At 42.8% G+C, this 7,458-nt stretch overlaps 1 pseudogene; it reads left to right on the top strand.

Annotated features, from left to right (window-relative positions):
* Positions 1 to 3,293: 3,293 nt before the first annotated feature.
* LOC133241404 (single-stranded DNA-binding protein 2-like) lies at positions 3,294 to 4,463 on the top strand (annotated as a pseudogene).
* The last annotated feature ends 2,995 nt before the right edge of the window (positions 4,464 to 7,458 follow it).

Genomic DNA, 7,458 nt, shown 5'->3' with positions numbered 1-7,458 from the left:
TCTGCTGTGCAGCAAAGTGAATCAGTTCAGTTCAGTTGCTCAGTCTCATGTCCGACTCTTTGCGACCCCATGGACTGCAGCACACCAGGCCTCCCTGTCCCTCACCAACTCCTGGAGCTTGCTCAAACTCCTGTCCATTGAGTCGGTGATGCCATCCAGCCATCTCATCCTCTGTCGTCCCCTTTTCCTCCTGCCCCCAATCCCTCCCAGTATCAGGGTCTTTTCCAACGAGTCCACTCTTTGCATGAGGTGGCCAATGTATTGGAGTTTCAGCCTCAGCATCAGTCCTTCCAATGAATACCCAGGGCTGATCTCCTTTAGGATGGACTGGTTGGATCTCCTTGCAGTCCAAGGGACTCTCAAGAGTCTTCTCCAACCCCACAGTTCAAAAGCATCAATTCTTCAGCACTCAGCTTTCTTTATAGTCCAACTCTCACATCCATACATGACCACTGGAAAAACCATAGCTTTGACATATGCATATATCCACTCTTTTCCAGATTCTGTTCCCATATAGGTTATTACAGAGTACTGAGGAGAGCTCCCTGTGCTATACATGGGCTTCCCAGGGTGCTACCGGTAAAGAATCTGCCTGGCAATGCAGGAGACGAAAGAGATGTGGGTTTGATCTGTGGGGGTATGCTCTGGAGAAGGAAATGGCAACCCACTCCAGTATTCTTGCCTTGAAAATTCCATGGATAGAAGAGCCTGGCTTATTATTTATCTATTTTACATATAGTAATGTATATAAGTCAATCCCAGTCTCCTGATTTACTGCCCCCTTATCCCCTTGGTAACCATGTTTTTCTTCATCTGCAACTCTAGTTCTGTTTTGTAAATAGGATCTTTGTACCATTTTTTAAAGATTCCATATATAAGTAATATCACATGGTATTTGGCTTTCTGTGTCTTGACTTATTTCACTCAGTTGACAATATTTAAGTCCATCCTTGTAGCTGCAAATGGCATTATCTTGTTCTTTTTATGGCTGAGTAATATTCCCTTGTATATATCACTACATCTTTATCCATTCCTCTGTTGATGGACATTTAGTTTGCTTCTATGTCCTGCCTATTGTACAGAGTGCTGCAATGAATACTGAGGTACATGTATCTTTTCAAATTATGGTTTCCTCTGGATATACGCCCACTAGTAGGATTGCTGGATCATGTGGCAGCTCTATTTTTAGTTTTTAAAGGAACCTCCATACTGATCTCCATAGTAGTTATACCAATTTACATTGCCACCAACAGCAGAGAAGGGTTCCCTTTTCTTCACACCCTCTCCAGCATTTATTGTTTGTAGATTTTTCGATGATGGCCATTCTGACAGGTGTGAGGTGATACTTCATTACAGTTTTGATTTACATTTCTCTGATAATTAGTGATGTTGAGCATCTTTTCAAAATGCCCCTTGGCCATTTGTGTGTCTTCTTTGGAGAAATGTCTATTAGATATTCACCCCATTTTTTGATCGGGTTGCTTTCTGGATAGTGAGCTGGGAGCTGTTTGCATATTTTGGAAATTAATCCCTTGTGGGTCACTTCATTTGCAATTATTTTCTCCCATTCTGTGGGTTGTCTTTCATTTTGTTTATGGTTTCTTTTACTGTGCAAAAGCTTTTATGTTTAATTAGTTCCCATTTGTTTATTTTTCTTTTTATTTTCATTACTCTAGGAGGTGGGGATCTTTTAAAATAACTACTGAGTGTTGAGCCCCAGAACAGTTGGTGACCTCTACCCCAAGCTTGCTACGTTGCTCTCTATTTCTTGCTCGTTTGTAACATGGGACAGAGATCTGGCTTTCCCCTTGTTCACTGTGCATGCCCCTGTTCCCCCCTACACACACTCTGTTTCTGGGATCTGCAAGGAATAAATCTTGTGACTCCCTTTGTATAAATGGACTACAATTGTGCCTTCAATAAAAACGACCCCAGGGTTTCACTTCCCTAAAGTGTGAGCACAGATGCTGAAGGAGCTACCTGCCAACCAAAGCAGGTGGCTTGTGCCTCCTGATTCAGCAAGTCACTGCACAATCTTAATTTAATACACCAGTTACGGGCCCCCAAACACAAAGAAGAATGGACACAATAGAACCGGATGTACAAATAGCTGGCTTTTCCACTGCACATTCCAGGGGATGAGCTTTCATAGCACAAGGGGTCCTCTGAATGGGATGGGTTAGGCCAAGTGGTTTGGGGAGATCATATGTTGTGAACATCTGCTTGCTCTTTTAATGTTAGGACTCAAATATTGTGAATCTGAGTATGAATAAAAAACACTTTAATAAGAGAGATATTTTAATCATGTCTATTTCAAATTAGTCATTGCTACTCTCAAAAGTTTATGTAACAGGGACTTCCCTGGCAGCCCAGTGTTAAGGACTTCACCTACCAAAGAGGATGCGGGTTTGATCCCTGGTCGAGGAGGTAAGATCCCACAAGACTAACCAAAAAACTAAAACATAAAACAGAAGCAATATTGTAACATATTCAATAAAGACTTTGTGGTCCACATCAGAAAAATCTTTAAAAAAAGCTTGTGTATCTTTATTTTCTATTTTTAGTTTTTAATTGACTAGGATTTCTAGAAGTGTAATCATATATGAAAAGCTAAATAATTTTATCTCTTCTTTTCAAACATTTATGCCACTCTTTCTACTTTACTGCCTCATTCCTTCAGCTGTAAGCTCTGCAAAGGCAAGATATTTTTTCATTGCTCTATAGACTGTTGTACCTAAAACAGTTCATAGCAAACACTCAATAAACATGTGCCATATGAATAAACAAATCAGATAAAATCTTCAAAATAATGTTAAATATTTATGCTAATAGTGGACCTCCCTGTCTAGTTCTTAATTTGAATACTCTAGCAGTTAATAAGTTTGATGTTAGTTTTTGACAAATGGACACTGTTATACTTAGATTTCTGTTTCTATACCTATTTTGCATAGAGTTTTATTAGGAATGGTTGTTGATTTTCACACACTGCTTCTTGGGGGGTATCTATTGATACAGTCTTACGGGTTTGTTTCTTTATGTTATTGATATAGTAAATTATGTTGATAAAATTAGTAAAAAGTATTAAAGTCCATGGTCTCTATAAGGAAAAAGATAAAATCTTAAAGATCAGGAAATGACTATGGAAAGGTAAACCATATTTCTAGAAGGAAAAATTCAATATAGAAATGTCAATCCTTGGTGGTTGCATGGGTCGCCATGGGGATGGGGCTGCTCCCGGGGAGGCTGTGATGGGTTGACAGGTGTGTGACAGCAGGAGCTGCTCTCGGCACAAGATGTACGGCAAAGGCTAGTAACAACAGTGCCGACCCATCTGACAGCCAGGCTCAGGAGAAGTTAGCACTCTACGTATATGAGTATCTGCTCCATGTAGGAGCTCAGAAATCACCCCAAACATTTTTATCAGAGATAAGATGGGAAAAGAACATCACTTTGCGGGAGCCATCAGGATTCTTACATTCTTGGTGGTGTGTATTTTGGGGTCTCTACTGTGCAGCTCCAGAAAGACGGGAAACATGTGGACATTCAAGTGAAGCAAAAGCCTTCCATGATTACAGTGCTGCAGCAGCTCCCAGTCCAGTGCTAGGAAACATTCCCCCAGGAGATAGCATGGCAGTAGGCCCTGTACCACCAGGGTTCTTTCAGCCTTTTATGTCACCTCAGTACCCTGGAGGTCCAAGGCCCCCATTGAGGATACCTAACCAGGCACTTGGAGGTGTCCCAGGAAGTCAGCCATTAGTTCCCAGTGGAATGGACCCAACTCGACAACAAGGTCATCCAAATATGGGTAGGCCAATGCAGAGAATGACTCCTCCAAAAGGAATGTTTTGGGTGGCCCCGGAATGCCTGGAATGAACATGGGCCCAGGTGGTGGTAGACCTTGGCCAAACCCAACAAATGCCAATTCAAGACCATACTCCTCAGCATCTCCTGGGAATTACGTAGGTCCTCCTGGAGGTGGAGGGACCATACTCCTCAGCATCTCCTGGGAATTATGTAGGTCCTCCTGGAGGTGGAGGGCCACCAGGAACACCCTTCATGCCTAGTCCAGCAGATTCAACCAACTCTAGAGACAATATGTATACTTTAATGAATGCAATACCTCCAGGACCTAACAGGCCTAATTTTCCAATGGGCCCTGGATCAGATGGTCCTATGGGTGGATTAGGAGACATGGAGTCACATCACATGAATGGCTCTTTAGGCTCAGGAGATATGGACAGTATTTCCAAGAATTCCCCCAATAATATGAGCCTGAGTGATCAGCCGGGCACTCCAAGAGATGACGGCGAAATGAGGGGAAATTCCTTGAATCCTTTTCAGAGTGAGAGTTCCTCCCCTAGCATGACAATGAATGTGTGATCCATTACCAAGTCTCCTCACAGAAACCACAGTGAGTCAGCAGTTCACAGCACTACTACGGGAAAAAATTATTCACCACAGTGTACAGTTAAAGGAATCTCAGTCACACCAAACCAACCTTTTTATTTCCTGCTCTATCCCCGATTTTGTGAAGAAAGTGGGTCCAAACATGATTCGAATAATTGTACGGAGCAGCACATTAGAAGTGCCCTCAACTGAACTTCAAATGATTATCTGTGTATGCATATGTGTGGGAAAGAGAATGTATTGTATGTGTGGCTCAGGAGGGCTGAGAGGAGCCACTCCACTTTCAAGGTCAGCAGGGGCAGCGGTGAGGAGATACCCCTCCTCCAAGGTAAGGAGCAGTGGCTGCGCTTTGCTGGAGCAGCCGTGAAGAGATACCCCACATCAAAGGTAAGAGAAACCAAAGTGAGATGGTAAGTGCTGTGAGAGGGCATCAGAGGGCAGACACACTGAAACCATAATCACAGAAAACTAGTCAATCTAATCACACGGACTGCAGCCTGGTCTAACTCAGTGAAAACAAGCCATGCCATTTGGGGCTACCCAAGACTGGCGGGTCATGGTGGAGAAGGCTGACAGAATGTGGTCCACTGGAGAAGGGAATGGCAAACCACTTCAATATTCTTGCCTTGAGAACCCCATGAACAGTATGAAAAGGCAAAATGATAGGATACTGAAAGAGGAACTCCCCAGGTCGGTAGGTGCCCAATATGCTACTGGAGATCAGTGGAAATTAACTCCAGAAAGAATGAAGGGATGGAGCCAAAGCAAAAGCAATACCCAGCTGTGGATGTGACTGGTGATAGAAGCAAGGTCCGGTGCTGTAAAGAGCAATATTGCATGCTGCTGTTGCTGCTGCGTTGCTTCAGTTGTGTCCGACTCTGTGTGACCCCATAGACGGCAGCCCACCAGGCTCCCCTGTTCCTGGGATTCTCCAGGCAAGAACACTGGAGTGGGTTGCCATTTCCTTCTCCAATGCATGAAAGTGAAAAGTGAAAGTGAAGTCGCTCAGTCGTTTCGGACTCTTAGAGACCCCATGGACTGCAGCCTACCAGGCTCCTCCATCCATGGGATTTTTCTAGGCAAGGGAACTGGAGTGGGGTGTCATTGCCTTCTCCAGCAATATTGCATAGGAACCTGGAATGTTAGGTCCATGAATCAAGGCAAATTGGAAGTGGTCAAACAGGAGATGGCAAGAGTGAACGTCGACATTCTAGGAATCAGAGAACTAAAATGGACTGGAATGGGTGAATTTAACTCAGATGACCATTATATCTACTACTGTGGGCAGGAATCCCTCAGAAGAAATGGAGTAGCCATCATGGTCAACAAAAGAGTCTGAAATGCAGTACTTGGATGCACTCTCAAAAAGAACAGATTGATCTCTGTTTGTTTCCAAGGCAAACCATTCAATATCTATGCCCCAACCAGTAATGCTGAAGAGGCTGAAGTTGAATGGTTCTATGAAGACCTACAAGACCTTTTAGAACTAACACCCAAAAAAGATGTCCTTTTCATTATAGGGGACTGGAATGCAAAAGTAGGAAGTCAAGAAACACCTGGAGTAACAGGCAAATTTGGCCTTGGAATACGGAATGAAGCAGGGCAAAGGCTAATAGAGTTTTGCCAAGAAAATGCACTGGTCATAGCAAACACCCTCTTCCAACAACACAAGAGAAGACTCTATACATGGACATCACCAGATGGTCAACACTGAAATCAGAGTGATTATATTCTTTGCAGCCAAAGATGGAGAAGCTCTATACAGTCAGCAAAAACAAGACCGGGAGCTGACTGTGGCTCGGATCGTGAACTCCTTATTGCCAAATTCAGACTTAAATTGAAGAAAGTAGGGAAAACCATTAGACCATTCAGGTATGACCTATATCAAATCACTTATGATTATACAGTGGAAGTGAGAAATAGATTTAAGGGACTAGATCTGATAGAGTGCCTGATGAACTATGGACAAAGAGAGGTTCGTGACATTGTACAGGAGACAGGGATCATGACCACCCCCAAGGAAAAGAAGTGCAAAAAAGCAAAATGGCTGTCTGGGGAGGCCTTACAAATAGCTGTGAAAAGAAGAGAAGCGAAAAGCAAAGGAGAAAAGGCAAGATATAAACATCTGAATACAGAGTTCCAAAGAATAGCAAGGAGAGATAAGAAAGCCTTCCTCAGTGATCAATGCAAAGAAATAGAAGAAAACAACAAAATGGGAAGACTATAGAGATACCAAGGGAACATTTCATGCAAAGATGGGCTCGATAAAGGACAGAAATGGTATGGACATAACAGAAGGAGAAGATATTAAGAAGAGGTGGCAAGAATACACAGAAGAACTGTACAAAAAAGATCTTCAGGACTAAGATAATCATGATGGTGTGATCACTGACCTAGAGCCAGACATCCTGGAATGTGAAGTCAAGTGGGCCTTAGAAAGCATCATTACAAACAAACCTCGTGGAGGTGATGGAATTCCAGTTGAGCTATTTCAAATCCTGAACGATGATGCTGTGAAAGTACTGCCCTCAATATGCCAGTAAATTTGGAAAACTTAGCAGTGGCCACAGGACTGGAAAAGGTCAGTTTTCATTCCAATCCCAAAGAAAGGCAATGCCAAATAATGCTCAGACTACTGCACAATTGCACTCATCTCACACGCTAGTAAAGTAATGCTCAAAATTCTCCAAGCCAGGCCTCAGCAATATGTGAACTGTGAACTTCCAGATGTTCAAGCTGATTTTAGAAAAGGCAGAGGAACCAGAGATCAAATTGCCAATATCTGCTGGATCATCAAAAAAGCAAGAGAGTTCCAGAAAAACATCTATTTCTGCTTTATTGACTATGCCAAAGCCTTTGACTGTGTGGATCACAATAAACTGTGGAAAATTCTGAAAGAGATGAGAATACTAGACCACCTGACCTGGCTCTTGAGAAACCTATATGCAGGTCAGGAAGCAACAGTTAGAACTGGACATGGAACAACAGACTGCTTCCAAATAGGAAAAGGAGTATGTCAAGGCTGTATATTGTCACCTTGCTTATTTAACT

This window comes from Bos javanicus, chromosome 3, assembly GCF_032452875.1.
Source record: "Bos javanicus breed banteng chromosome 3, ARS-OSU_banteng_1.0, whole genome shotgun sequence".
NCBI classification, from domain to species: Eukaryota; Metazoa; Chordata; class Mammalia; order Artiodactyla; family Bovidae; genus Bos; species Bos javanicus.
This window is presented reverse-complemented; position numbering and strand designations above follow the sequence as displayed.